We start from the raw sequence: 15,197 nt of genomic DNA on the forward strand, positions 1-15,197 counted from the left end.
CACATGCAACAGAGTTTTAAATTTAGTGATCGGATATTTCTTTACTGAAATGCTGATACATTCCTTAACAGAAAGATAACAGACATGATACTTTTGCATTCTCCCAGGTGGCTTAAGACACGACCATGAAATACAATGTCCCCGGCCGGTGCCCAGCTGCGGTCCTTTGTTGCATACTAGTCCCCATCTTTCTCTCAACTCATTTCCAGTCATTTCTCTACTGTTGGATTTCTTATAAAAAGGTATAAATTGTCAATAAATATATTAATACTAACAAAGAAATAGTAGTTTGCTAAAATGCCTAAAAAAACCTGCGTTTATGTTTCCCTGACAAGGACCTCTGGTGGCCATGTGAATGGAGTAGTACACAGTAATGATATGGTAGTAATAGTAGTATAAACGTAGATAAATGACTATGGATAAGGTAGCTCTTCCTCAGCCTAGAGCTATTGTTTCACAGAAAACTGTTCTGTAGAGGGCAGCCATTAAGTGGAATAATTTGCCATTGATTATTAGAGAAAACCTAAATAAGTTAAAGAAGATCTTAATGAGTCATAAATAGACTTAAGACGTAACTTGCACTGTACCTTGTTTTATTGTATTACCAGTTTCACGTGTAATGACTTGTATTTATTTATGTTCATGCATATATACATCTGTATAATCTTATTTTAATTAGCTTTTAATTTATGTCATTTATATAATTTCATTGATTTGTTGTATTGCTATTGTTTTTTTGTTCCCCATGGACTCAAGGAAGAGTAGCTGTTACATTAGTGACAGCTAATGGGGATTCAAGTGAATAAATTAATTGTTGTGTCTCAGAAGTGAAATGTGAAAGGAACACAACTTTGATTTGATTATAGCAGTGGCAGATCAGAAAAAAAAAAACAGACATATTAATTAATTTGCCAGCCGTTTACATTTGATGCCAAAGATCATCTTTGAACAGAGATATTAATTACAATTTCCCCCGACATACAGTACAACCATCTGTTACGACATGACCTGAGTTTTGTAAATTGCTAATAAGTGGACCTTCAGAGTGGACCTTTATATAATGATGTCCTGCCGATACGTGCACAGGATCAGAAAATAGTCTTGTGTCAGTTTTGAAGGCAATGACTACCAACTTACTTTGCTGTTTCTTTTGGGGGAGAAAGAAATGCTCCTTGGAAGTCGTAGCAGATGACTGTATATACACAGGCTTGTCCCTTAGAACACAGTTGCTCATTTTTAGTGCTGATGATTTAACCAAGAGTTTTATTTCAATCCGGGCCTACGAAAAGCTCCAACTGCAAGTTGCCTAACATTATTTATGCAAGGAAATGAACAGGGCTTTTTCTTCCAGAACCATGGTCACCTGAATTAACTCCTCCCCTCTTTGCTACTCTATGGGAATATTTAAGGTCTTTCTGGCTCACCAAGAAATGGAATGAGAGTGAGGATGAAAATCCTCCGTCAGCTTACATATTGAGGTTGTGTTCTCCATCAGTGGGTTTGAGGGATTGAGGAAGAGGAGAGAGAGATCCAGTCTGCTGGGCACAGGAGCTCAGATGGGGGGCATGCGAGTTGCGAAGGAGCAGTGTGCACAGCACAACACACACACACACACACACACACACGCACACACACACCCCTCATCTACCTCCACATTTTTCTCACGTCACAACTCACTCAAGTGTTTTGTACTCTTTACTTACTCCATATTTCCACATTTTAAATTCATCTACACAATGTATATAATCAGTCGCCCTGACTCAACTAGCACACAAAATGTGTTGTTGTTTGTCTGCAAACAACACATCTGATGGTTAATACTGAATACCAACCACCGTGTGTGTGTGTGTGTGTGTGTGTGTGTGTGTGTGTGTGTGTGTGTGTGTGTGTGCCTGTTTCTGACTGTCTCTGGGGTGGAAATGAGGTTGGCAATGAATGATTGGGTGAGTGGGTGACAGGTTAGCAGAGCGCAGCCTCACAGGTTCATTATCGGCTGCCAGAGTGGAGCACTCCACGACATGAAGGTTGGAGTTAACGGTTTGGGCCTCCTCATCAACATCCTGTCACCTCCATTTTCATTCTCTCAGGCTCGGCACAGCGGCTGACCCGGCCCCCTCTGGGAGAAAACTGTCTTCCTGAACAATAAGTCAGCACCTGTTAGCAAGAAAGGGAATAAAAATGTTGGGTTTGTATAGTCACAGAGAAAATGAAAAAAGGTGGCGTCAGCTGACCTTCATGTGAATTTGATACACGGTTTTCAAGGTACAGCAGAGTAGACCGAGTGTCTGTCACTGTTTGTTTGTGCAAAAGGATGTTTGACCACATTGCAGCATCTCTCTTCATCTCTGTTAGTGAAACTGATCCTTTTCACACATGGAATATGTAACATTTCGGGTTTCATGTATCCGTTATGGCTTTTAGGCTTTCGTTACAAGATCATTATAGATAGAGCTGTAATGTTCACACAATATTTGGCCCCTGGTACACAGGGGGAAATGACTAGAGTGTTTTGAGTTTTCTCACAGGGTGCACCGCTGTAGGAAAATAAAACCTATTTTGCAGTTGAATGACAATAACCGCGTACCTCAGTAACTTAAATGACCATCATGAGCACAAGGAACACTCACCCCTGCTTCTCACTAGTCTAACAAATGTTCTCATCAATTGTAGTATTAGATAAATTGTAGACTTCTACCACCTATTTCATACACTCAAACAGCGCCCAAAAATAGTCAAAAATGACAAGATGTTAGGTTGGAACTCATTTTTTATTCCTCTGTATTTCCTCTTGTGTTATATGTGAAGTATTCTGCTGGTTATTCATACTGTCAGGAGTGAGCATGGGTGAAAGTTGAAAATTTCGGGAGACTGATGGTCTGATATTATTGCAATTTTCAAAAAAATGTTTACGCTGTTTTTCCCTGCACTGCAGAGGAAGAAAATGTTGTAAATACCTTTTTTGTTTAAGCTATGCTAGCAGCATGGCTGTAGGAATGGCAGTGTATGTCTGTTCACAACCTTGGTTCAGACTGATTTCTATCTCAATGTAATGAAATTTTATACAGACATTCACGGTCCCCAAAGAATGAAGCCTGCCCACTTTGGTGATCCGTATGATTTGTATATTTGTGAAATATTTCAATTATTTGATGGACTGCCATAACATTTGGTACAGGAATTCATGTCCTCTTCAGGATGAATTAGAATAACTTTGGCGATCCCTTGACTTTTCATCTAGCACCATCATCAAGTCAAAATTTCAATATGCCCAATACTTTAATTTTTGAATAAAGTGATGACCAGCAAAACTAACAACATTCCCATCAGCCTCAGCTGTACTTTGTTTTTATGCTTATTAGCAAATGTTGGCATGCTGACACACTAAAATAAGAAAGTGAACATGGCACACATTATACCTGCTACACATGAACTTGTTAGCATTGTCAACGTGTTAGCATGCTAATGTTAGCTTTTAGCTGAAAGCACTGCTGAAGCTGCAGTACAGCTTTACAGAGCCACTAGCATGGCTGTAGTATTTTGTGCTTTATTAAACCAATTTTACAATTATTATGGATAAGAGGTGATAATTAAATGACAGATTTATTACAGTGCTCTTACATCCCTGTTTATTCAGCTCCTAGCTGCTATAGGCTTTATGCTAAACCTGCATTAACTGATTTTTTTGCTACCTGGAGGTGTAAGAAACACAGTTGTTGTCGACACAACATACATATCATCACCTTAAAAGCTGATACAGTGAACGCGTTAGCAAACAGTTGCTATGTTATTTAAACATCAAACAGATATGTAGAAATATTATCATTCATTTTGAATCATGTTTCTGGCCACCTGATGATTGCAGGTCCAATATTCACTCAACTTTTAGTCCTCCATCAACTCCTATGGGTATTGTCTGGCTCTTAACTGCTAAGTGTCCCACTGTGTTCACCAGCCGGTCCCTATATTGTCTGTCTGATGAAAGCAGTGAGAATGAACCAAATCAGTAACTTCGCGGGCTGTAAAAACCAAAACAATTAGCTGAAAGATGCTAAAATGCTTTAGGGAGCTGAGGGGAATTACAGAGTCTGGTGATAATTCTCTGTGGGTTCATCACTAGGAGCTAGTATTGATCCAATAATGATCGAGTGTCAACATAAACATATTGATTATACTTGCTTTAATGTCATGTAATTGACTTCAGACTTTTGCCATGTTGTTGTGTTACAGAAATGTGTTACCTGGCCAGAGAACAATATGTAAAATTGCCAGCATATTTATGTAATAAAGTGTATGTCTCGGTTATAGTCACTGCTGTAATCCTGTCAACTTTCCCATTACTAGTGCATTCTGATATTCGTATTATTGTCCACGCAGGCTGCCAGTTAGGGCTCTTAATTTCAAACTGCAATCAAAAGTAGGTTTTCCAAAGGCTTAACTTCAGAGGCGAAGTCTTTGAGAAGTTCCCCAGACAGTTTCACTGTTGTATGAGTGTACCTTTCACTGTTATCGTTGGGCAGAAGAGGTAGGAGAAGGAAGTCATGCAATATCATTCTGCAATATGTTTAGCTGAGGGTAAGAAATAGCCAGACTTGTAATTGCTTTGGGACAAGCTAGGATGGTTCCTCTGGCATTAAGAGATTTTCTTTCGGTCAACCATGAGGGCAATAAGATAGATAAGAGAGAAAGGAGAGAGAAACAGACTGAGAGAGGAGAGAGGGAGGGAGATTTTCAGATTTTCTAAAGTGTTCAGATGAAATAGAGGCAGTATCGTCCCATGAGGTTACAATGAAAAGCCCACAGTTGGTTGCCCTTCCAAAACTCTGAGGTTTAGGAGAGGAAAACAAAACAGAAGACTGGGTAGGAAAAAAAGGAAGAAGAGTTTCGATTTCTGAGTGTATTTCTGCTCGTGAGCATCGTCACAACTGTTTGTCCCCAGCTTCTGGCGACTGTCACACAACCCTCAGAGGAATCATGTTGCAGTCTTGGTTTTCTGTGTCACTATTAACAGCTTTTCTCTAAAAAGACTTCACTCCTATTTCATTACCACTCCTCAACAAGATAAAACCTGCTAAAAGATACAAGAAGAGAGAGTGAAGCACCTGCAGCCACTAATGTTGCTGAATGTCTCATACAGTAGTAACGTACATCACTTGCACTGTCAGGACAGAGCTTGTTTACTGTCTCTAAGGTGAGTCATTTGATTAATAGCTCCAGGCCTGTGTGTTTAGCTGTCTGCAGTAGGGATGAGTTTAGAAAAGTGGATCAGTAGAGTAGACTCTCTGCCCCTGCAGTGGGACTGTAAGTGGGTTAGAGCTGAAACGATTAGCCAATTAATTGATTAGCTGATAAACTGAATATCTTTAGGTTTTGGAGTGTTGGTTGGAAAAACCAGCAATTAAATGATGTCACCCCGGGCTTTAAAATTGTGATAGGTTCAGTATTTTTCACTCATCTCTGACATTTAATAAACTTAACAATTAATTTATTCATTGAGAAAATAATCATTAGACTAACTGATAATGATAATAATTATTAGTTCCAGCCTTAAAACAAATAAAAGATACATTATTCATGTATACATGCATAAAGATAATGCATCTTAAATTTTCCAGTATGATACACCTATCCTGTACAGTGTAAAAAGCAAAAACAGCATGACTAATGCAGATAATGCAGATTTCCCAAATTATAAACAGATGAGCTGTAGGCTAAAAACAGGGATGTGTAGATATTTTTAAATTCAGAGTTCAGACATTCAGTGAGGTTCACCCTCAGGAACTTTTTATCAGTTTTCAACAGATTTGCCGGGCAGAGCAGGATAAAGACTATCTCGAAACTGAATGCAAAATGTAGAAAAATCCAGCAATAAGGCCCAATAAGATCTTCTTTATTTTACCTGTTAAAACTTCCTGTTTTATTTCCGTAGTAGTTCAAATATGAATTGAGTTTTATTACTAGATTGATTTAGGTACATGGTTAAAATATTGTGTTATTTTGAATATATTGTTGGCAGTTACATTTAATGGGGGGTATAATTGGCAGTGGAAAACAACTGAATATGTTTAAATTCAGCAGTGTTCTAGTCTAGGTCTTGCCCACATTTGGGTATAAATCTGAATACAGATACAAATACAGATAGCTTTTTGAAATAAACATATATGAATACCGATAGTAGCACCGCATTTCACCCCTACCCTATAGATACCAGAGATCACCATATCTAGGGAGTAGCTTTATGTAGCCAGGCTGGTGATTCATTTGTGTTACTGAAAATGTTTTTCTTTTGTTTGGAACTGGTCCTGGAAGCATAATATCCTAATGAGTTACAATAATCTTATTAAACTGAACATATTGTTGCCTAGAGGCACTGACTCAACATCATTTTGTATCCCTGTGTTTTAATCTTCTTTTATTCGGGTATTTTGTTGTTTTGTTAAGACCTCCGCAACATATGGAGCAGATATTTTCATTCTCGTACTGAACTCTTATGTTGTTCTCTGACTTTTTCACATTACAACTGAATGCCCTGAATACCTCCTGTTGCAAAACATTTACTGTGCCAGTTGCTTTGCTCCAGCAAATCATAACAAATGTGCTCAACCACATCATCTATAGTTATGTGCCTGTTTCCTTTGCCTCTTTGTTCTACGCTTTATTTCCCCAAACACTCATTTTCCAGTTGGGCAGTTAATTGAATTCGGCGCTGGGTGTAAAGTAGTGGGTCCTTAGCCACAGTTGCCTGCTTGCAATGCAAGATGTAACCAAGGTAAGATTAACTAAAGCCGGGCTCAGATTGAAGAGTCAATTGTGCATAGATACACCCACTGAGTAACTGATCATGATATTCGATGCTGGATCCTCAGTCAATATTGGTTCCAACACGGATACGGGAGTAAATCAGCTGCTCTGTTGTACAAAGTTGATTTTTTAATAACTCAGTGAGATGCTGGATTTGTTTTTGGCTATATAGAGAGAGGATGGATAAATGCAGCATATACAGATGCTTGACAGGCTTAATTCACCAAATGATCCGGCTGGGGAGACAGTATGCCTGGACCAAATGGTCCGTGAGTATTTATTATGTGGCATCTTAAAAAATAATGTCTGCAGCACAGTATCATATTCAGCATAATCTTGCCCTTTTATTCAGAGCACCACTTGAAACTTAAAACTGTTTCATCCCTGACAGCTCTGGCCCTGCACGTCCCTTTTCATCAAAGTGCACTTCTTTTCAAATATTCATCTATATGCATTTTATTTTCATCATCCTAGATCACCACTGAAACTACAGCAGTGCAAAGAAAGCTTAAAGAGCCCTCCTAGAAGTCAGTGGGCACGCAAAATATTGCTGCATCCGAGCCGACCTCACTGATGCTTCTGATAGTGGCTTTAAAAATAGCCCTGGATGTCCGCCTCTCCCTCCTCACATCTCAACACGCCACTGTCAGTGTGTCGCACCTGCTGTGGTGAGACCATTGCATAACCATCTCTGCTCATGCAGAAGATCAGCGTTTCTCTACAGCTACACACTGTGTGTGTTTGTGTGTGTGTGTGTGTGTGTGTGTGTGTGTGTGGTCTAGGTATTACTCCTGTTGTGGGGACCTTAATCTGTTTACACAGTCACATTTTCGGGACTTGTTGTCCTTATTGGGACAAAAAGCAAGTCTCCATAACGTAAATCATTAAATTTTAATCGGAAGAATGGTTAAGGTTAGAATAAGTCTATAAATATGAATGTAAGTCAATGTAATGTCCTCTGAAGTCATGGAGACTGTGTGTGTCTGTGTTTGCGTGCGTGTGTGTGTGTGTGCGCGCGTGCGTGTGCGTGTGCATGTTTTCTACGGCTTCAAACAGAAGAGTATGCCTGACTAAAGGACACTGAAGGTCAATATACTGTCCAAATCAAACAGGAGGCAATTCCCTTTTGAATAAATATAACCAAATACGGCTCAATGATCTTTTATCATGCTGTTGCTGTGTTGTTTAAAACATCACCTCACTTTTCCAACACTGTGCGACGTCCTCAACTAGAAGGTTAGGGTGCCCTCTCACTGGACAGATCACCGAGTGCTCTCAGCAAATACACTGTACATTTATAGCATTTTCATTAAAAGGCTTGTGGTTTGTGAAATGGCTTCATACTTCTTCTGGGAAATCAGTAACATACTGTACAGCATGAACTGTAAAGAAGGAAACAACCACTGTGAATGACTGATTTATAGATTCATTTTACTTGTAACTCCTGACAGCAGAACAATCAAGAGTTAATTTGTTGCATCTGATTGTAATGATTATTCAGTCCTGGTAGCTGTGAACCGCTGACTGTTCAATTAAAGCTGAAATCTGGAGTTTCCTGCACGTTGCTGGCCTCTGCAGCGTCCCCAAGGGGCTCCAGCTAAGATGGCGCTGTTGTTGAGGAAAGTTGTGTTTATTTTAGGATAACTCTAACAAATTTATTGCATTTCCAGCATAGTAGTCAGCCTTCCTGTTAATATATAGAATATTTCTCTCCGTCACTGTGAGGTCAGAAGACTGTGGCAAGGTGAGAGCTAAATCTCAGTAGAGAGGTTGGAATATAGCTGAATAGTGGAAGAATCATATGTATATTTTTGCAAAATAGGGCAGGCGGCATTGCTGTATTTAGCTACTCCTGATACTACTCCATGAGAATCAATGCTTAACAAGAAGATGCAGGTATCACTGTATGAAAATTTTGGTTATCAATCCATCACTGACCGACAGCATCTCCAACCACAGTACACACATCAAGGTTTCCCGCAGCATTTTGTAGTGGAGGCACCCTGCCTCCCCTGAAATAAAGAGCCCCTTGGCTAATGTCACACCTAATTATTACATTTCTGTGAAATATTATATTATTTATTATACAGTATAACAAGGAAAGCGAGCAGTGGTGCTACATCACACAGAAAAAACTATGTATTTAATGAGTGAAGCAACATTTTAAACTGTCATGTAGCATCTACATTGATACTGAGTGGAGATTCGTCAGGATCTTTCTGATTCAGCTCAGCGGGTGTTTGATCAGTGACTGTCGTTTGCTTTGCAGTAATTAATCAGAGCAGCATGTTGCAATGCTGGGGAAAAAAGAAAAATCTGAGTTTTTCAAGTTGGAAAAAGTAGAGAGAAAACAGCTGAGTCAGTCACAGTTAAGTGCTGATGTGTGAGAAGATTGTAAAAAAACTCCCCACTGCAGTGCACTTCAGACAACAGACTGAAGTCAGTTTGGTAATCACCAGATGGACACAAAAATTATCCTTCAGAGTCTGCATTAGAGGCCTGAGGAACCAAGACCTGACCGGGCACCCGACTCTGACCAGGTCCAAAATACTGCATCTAATCAGGTTTACTGCCACAGGTCTCGGGTGAGAACTTCACAGCTCACCAGAGCTTCCTTCTGACGAGGGAACTGAAGCCAGGCTTATTTTAGGAAAATGAGCAGCCTGCAAGATTTATGCCCATCTATCGCCCAGTTGGCCACAGAATGTTTTATTGTTGGTGCAGGAGGTAGAAATAGGACTAACTTATTTATAATCATTTGACTTTGAAGCATATAAATAGATCATTTTAGTTTCTATGTCTTTACATTTGTGCTTAGGACATTATTAATATTATTTTTACATTGTCGATCTTTTCTACTGCGCCTGCTTGTTAATTGATGAAATTAATTAATAGCACAATATGCTGCTGCCAATGTTTGTGTTCTGTTTCTCTCAGGGTCTGTCGGGTTGACTGCATTTTGGAACAGGTCTAATTATCCACGGATCTGGCTGTTCATGGGTTCCCCTTGAATTGTGAGTCGCTTTTTCGAAAATGTATTTATGCGTGTCGGGTTCAGGTAGGTTTTCGAGGTGTCCGTTTTGGATCTAGTCTGCATTAACCTGAAGTTAGTGGGGGACAGCGCTTACCACCTTCCCTTAACTGGGTGTTTTGTGTTTTTTATGATAAACCTCCACGCAGATGGAATCATCATTAAAAAACACACACATACACACTTAGTATGCATTACAGATTAACACTTGTGGACACAAGAAGCTGAGAATCCAGAGTACAGAACCAACAGTCCCAGCAACCAATCAGTCCAGTTGAAAGAAATAGCCTAAAGCAATTTTCAGAAACATTCAGGTATTATTTTTATTCATGCATTTTGAGGATTTAACAAGCCTTAAAGTAGTTGTTTAGCGTGTTGTACCACTGTGATTAGTTTAGGAAAGGTCATGCACGCATTAAATGTCAAAATATTCCAAAAAAAACCCCACTGATTAAAGCAGAGTAATGAGCAGATCAAACATCTTCAAATTTCAGATAATACATCATGCATATATATATCATCATGTGTGCCATTTACAAGAGACCAACACGTATACACGCATACACAAAACACACAAAAGGAAGACAGAGTGCATAAGTGAGTGAATAAGAAAAGCAAACCACAGCAGCAGCCGGTTAAACTAACAAGATAGAAGACATGTGAAGATGTGCTTCAGTTGTTATCTCAAGAAAGAGGACTCAAGTTCCCCTTTGATCTATACGGAGAACCTGCAACAAAGCAAGAAATTATAAATAGAGCTTGTACGTGGATAACCTTAATGCTGACTTTAATTGCACTGATTTACTGAGTTAACTTATCTATAAAGTGTCCTAATGTGGCGTTCTCACCAACCATTAGCTGTCCATTTTAATAGAACTGTAAAACACTTTAAATGGTTTGATGCTCTCTTTTACTGAGATGTCGAGAAATATACTCAGCTGTTGACTCAAATCTTAGCTCCAAGAGTCACAAGTAACTCTTTCTTCTCATGTATTTGAAGATTGATGCTATAGTTTATGGTGATTATGTTTTCAAATGTCTACACAGTGACTGTGGAAACAAAGATAAGCTTTGGTAGATCCGAATATCCAAATTCTTATGGAGAAAATACAAGGGATTTTTGAATTTCTCTACTCATACTGCATGACAGTACCTATGAATTTCTGGTTAACTATTAATAACTGATGAAATTAAACATTTACTCATGTGTGGCCTGTTCATAAAAATTTCATAAATTTAAAAAAAAAGTTTTTCCTGAGAAATCTAAAGAATGGTGTTCTTTACTTTTGTCACTATATTCTCACTGTGTCAATAGGCTCATCGTCAGGGGAGCTGCCTGTAAATTGATAACATTAAATGACCTTTTTCTCTTCAAACACTGAGAATGCTAACTTTTAATAAGATTTAGGTACAGAACAAGGTTTCGACTGCAGAGTGAAACCATCAAGCCCTCCTTCTACCAGCTTTTTGAAACTTTGGTTTTACAGTTTTTTGTATTTATTGACCTACTTTATGTTCTTAATGCGTACTGAGTAAAACCTTTCATGTACTGTATAAGGCTGCATCTAATTCAACAACGGGGAGAGCTTTGGAGAGGACTTCGTATCCTGTAAGAACAAGAATAATGCACTCAACTGGTTTGATTTCTGACTGACTGAAAAGGTGGATTTGAAATTATGATCCAAGGTGTCTGCTGCAGGTTGTATGAGCCGTGTTTGTTGTGAGGTGTAGCGAGTCAATTATAGCAGGAGTGCTGGGCAACAGCGCCCAGTTTCAATTACTTTTATCTCTTGCCTTTAAAGATGTGTGCATCAACAGGCAATGCAGCCTTCAACCAAATCAAATGGCTTCATAGGTTGATGCACAGATAGAAAAATGAATGGCTTCAATAGTGAATACAGCTTTGCAGTGAAGTTACGAATTTTCATAACCTTTTCTTATCCTTTGCAGCTACACTATTTAACTCACTAAAAGTTCATCTCTAACTTTTAGACTATATTCTCCAACTTCTGTTGCAGGTAGATAAATGTTCATTGTTGCTGTACAAATACACTGACCCTTTTTCGTTGATGGCCCTCAGAGAATGCCCTGCAGAGGCCAGCGGACTGGATTCCGACTCTCTGGTAAGAGAGTTTACAACGCTGGGTGTGACCCACAGTTTTCTGGATATTTCGTTACCAGAGTCTCTTTCACAGCAGTAGCAGGCAAATGCTGGAGTGGGGGGTTGATTTAGGAGTAAGATGGATCAGGGCTTTAAATTTAATTCTCATTTCTGGAGAGTTTGACATCTTCGCCACCATGTTCTTCAAACGTAGTTATGTGGATTGACAGTGTTGCATTGGAAGTCATTTCACACAGTAACCTTATGTGATGTAACAACTTTGTACAGTACTGAAAGGGTATAATAACAAGCACATCAGTTATGGGTGCAAGCCTACTGTATTTAAAAAGGCACAAAATTTATTCAAAAAGACAAGGTCAGGTCCGACAAAGATCCAAGTTGGTGTGTAGACATTACCAATTTGTACTGTAGTCAAATGAAATGTGTTTCTATATTTGGTCAGTTAACTGTAGTCTGTAACACTCAAAAGTCACAATTACTTTCAGACAATCAATGAAAGTGTACAAAGTGTACACAATTATTGAGTTCTCCAATTGGTTTGATTTTCCAGAGAGAATCGTAGATTTTGCTACAAAACTGCTGTAAAAAAATATTTACTGACACGATTCCGTCTGCATCTATTTGTTAACTTATATGAAATTAAACCAGTTGAAATCAGTTCATGGTTTCCAGAATGAAACACCAGGTATGGCCTGTGCTTGAGCGGCAACCAAGATGTTCTGAAATTTGTTTTCGCCTGTTAGTAGCTGTCACAGCCATAAGACTAGTGTTTAAATCCCCTAGACCTAAGATAAATCCTTTTACCAGTACTGCCTGTGCGGGACACGACTGTCTTTCATTCTTGACCTTAGAAACAGCAACTTGACAAATAAATTTCAACACAAGGTCCATGTTACTCGTTGTTCCCAAAGCTTCCACCCACATTTCATGATTTCATGGCATTCCTCATCACCACCACCACCACCACCACCACCACCACCACCACCACCATCATCATCATCAACATCACCATCATCATCATCATCATCAATCATCTCCAGGACAACTGTGCAACTATGGTTGAAAGCTTCAAAGAAAAAGAAAGACAAGTTGAACCATGAGTTTGTCAAGATGTCTGTAATTATTTTGTTGTCATGGCTGTGCTTCCATTGAAATATGCACAAAATCCTAACACTAGTTTTCAGAAACATGTAAGTTTCATTTAGGTGTGGCACAATCAACAAACCAGCACTCAGTGATGAAGATACACAGGACTGGCAGAAGTTACAAGGAGTTCAGTGATGTAGCCAAGAGAGAGGAAAAAGAACTTTCTGATATTTCGTGCAGCCATGTCAACTTTCAAAGGGTCACATTTCTGTAAGAAAAACAATTAGTGTAATATAGTAGCTTAAAAGTTATATTGAAGTGACGCAGGCATGCACAAAAAACTCAGTATGTACTGAGAATCACCTCTGAGCTCTCCCACCTATTTTATCACAAGGTTGTGGTGAGGTGTGAATTTCCAGACAGAAGCGCACGCGCACACACACACACACACACACACACACACACACACACACACACACACACACACACACACACACACACACACACACACACACACAAGGTACAAGGTCACTATTTGCATCAACACAAAAACCAGACAGACAGTCTGTCTTTATCTGACTGCTCTGGTTGTAACTATGACACAGATATGAGATGTGCGGCGTATATAATAAAACCCTATTGTTGTTTCTCCCTCCCTCTTTCTCTAACCCTAACACATCCACCCCCCTGGCTAGACCATTTCAAAAGGAAACAAAATCCTTTTGGCGAATTTAATAATCAATATGTAAACACAGCCGCTTGCCCATCCAACAGAACTGTAACTGGAAGCTTGATTTCCCAGTTACACCATGAATGTCATAAATACCTCCAATATTTTCATAATTTTTACAGTTGGGTTTGTGGAGAACCATGAAATGAGGAGGATTTGCCAAAGTACAAATTTAAATTCGAGCCCATGCAGCCCTGGAATAAAGTATTTTCAAACAGATCTCCTAATCTTTTATGTTTTGATCTTTTAACCACTGGGGGGTCTCACAAATTGTTGCTGTCTGAACCATGGTAGTCCCTGTAACTCTCCAAGCCAAGCTCTTTTTAACTATTAAACATAACTAATAGAGTTTTACTGATCTAGTATAACATGGATAAAGTTGTGTAAATGTTGCCTGAGTTCTTAGCAGGCATCGTGAATTTAAAGTTAAAGCAAAAATAACCGTAATCCCTGTCATAACTGCCAGAGAATAAGGAGCTTTGGTGAACAGGACAAACAAACAAGCAATTTATCCGTCCAATGAGGTGTTGGAGGCGACAAGAGGGACCGTGGTGATTATTTCAAATGAGCTTATTTATTGCAGTCATCCATCAGCATTGAGGAGCTCTGTTAAAACTTCTCCTTTTCATATTGGCCCACAGTATCAAAAAACTACTATTATTGAAACAAAACCAAATTTGTATCTAATCCTATTTAGATGACAGAGGGTGAAGGATCAAAGTGAAGGGCTGGATGAGTCAGGCTCTTTTTTTTCCCTCAATAATGTACACGTGGAAAAAAAAAAAACGGGGGGGGGGGTTGTTTGCTTTTCTGCCAGACCTGTCATTTCTTTGAAACTACCTTGACTAAAGAAAAGCCTCAATACATGAGTTTGCATGTTAGTTTAGTAGTATTTCTATAAACCTGACAATAGGTGCCAAGAGTTTCAGTTCATACCTAATTCAGCTGAATCAGTATGAAAAATCAATAGTTGTGATTTTGGCTGTATCCAAATTTCTTCGTTTATGTTTTGCTGCCCTTTGTTGTCTGGGTCAATGCTTCGAATACTGGTGGTGTAAAAAAAGTATGAATCCTGGTCATATTTCCTGGTCCTGTGCTTTGCTGCACGGCTCTTGAAAGTGCTGTCAGCCAACATGGTGATAAATGTTGGATGGCAGTAGAAAAAGAAGGGCCAGTGCCTGGTTCAGAAGCTGACTTTGATACCACTCAGCAAAGGAGCTGAGAGCATTGAAGCGGGGAACAGAAACAAGAATGAAGATCAGCAAGTCCTCCGAAATGAAACAAAAAAATATGTTGTTTGTCCATGCCTTCTAAAACAACATGTAGAGGCATCTTCTGATCTGACGCCCGTATCAGCAGGATGACATCTTTTTTTCTGTGGCTTATAAAAGTGTTAGAAATCTTTGAAGAAAACCCATTTTTGTAATAAC

General features: G+C 39.1%; 1 long non-coding RNA gene across 2 annotated transcripts in view; it reads right to left on the bottom strand.

Moving 5' to 3' along the window:
- Positions 1 to 1,862: 1,862 nt before the first annotated feature.
- The window catches only part of LOC120800467, an 81,158-nt gene continuing 67,823 nt past the window's right edge, over positions 1,863 to 15,197 (bottom strand). For both annotated transcript variants that reach the window (XR_005708987.1, XR_005708988.1), the window contains one exon: positions 1,863 to 2,154. This is a non-coding gene — a long non-coding RNA (uncharacterized LOC120800467). The remainder of the gene's footprint in view (positions 2,155 to 15,197) is intronic.

Source organism: Xiphias gladius, chromosome 15, assembly GCF_016859285.1.
Source record: "Xiphias gladius isolate SHS-SW01 ecotype Sanya breed wild chromosome 15, ASM1685928v1, whole genome shotgun sequence".
NCBI classification, from domain to species: domain Eukaryota; kingdom Metazoa; phylum Chordata; class Actinopteri; order Istiophoriformes; family Xiphiidae; genus Xiphias; species Xiphias gladius.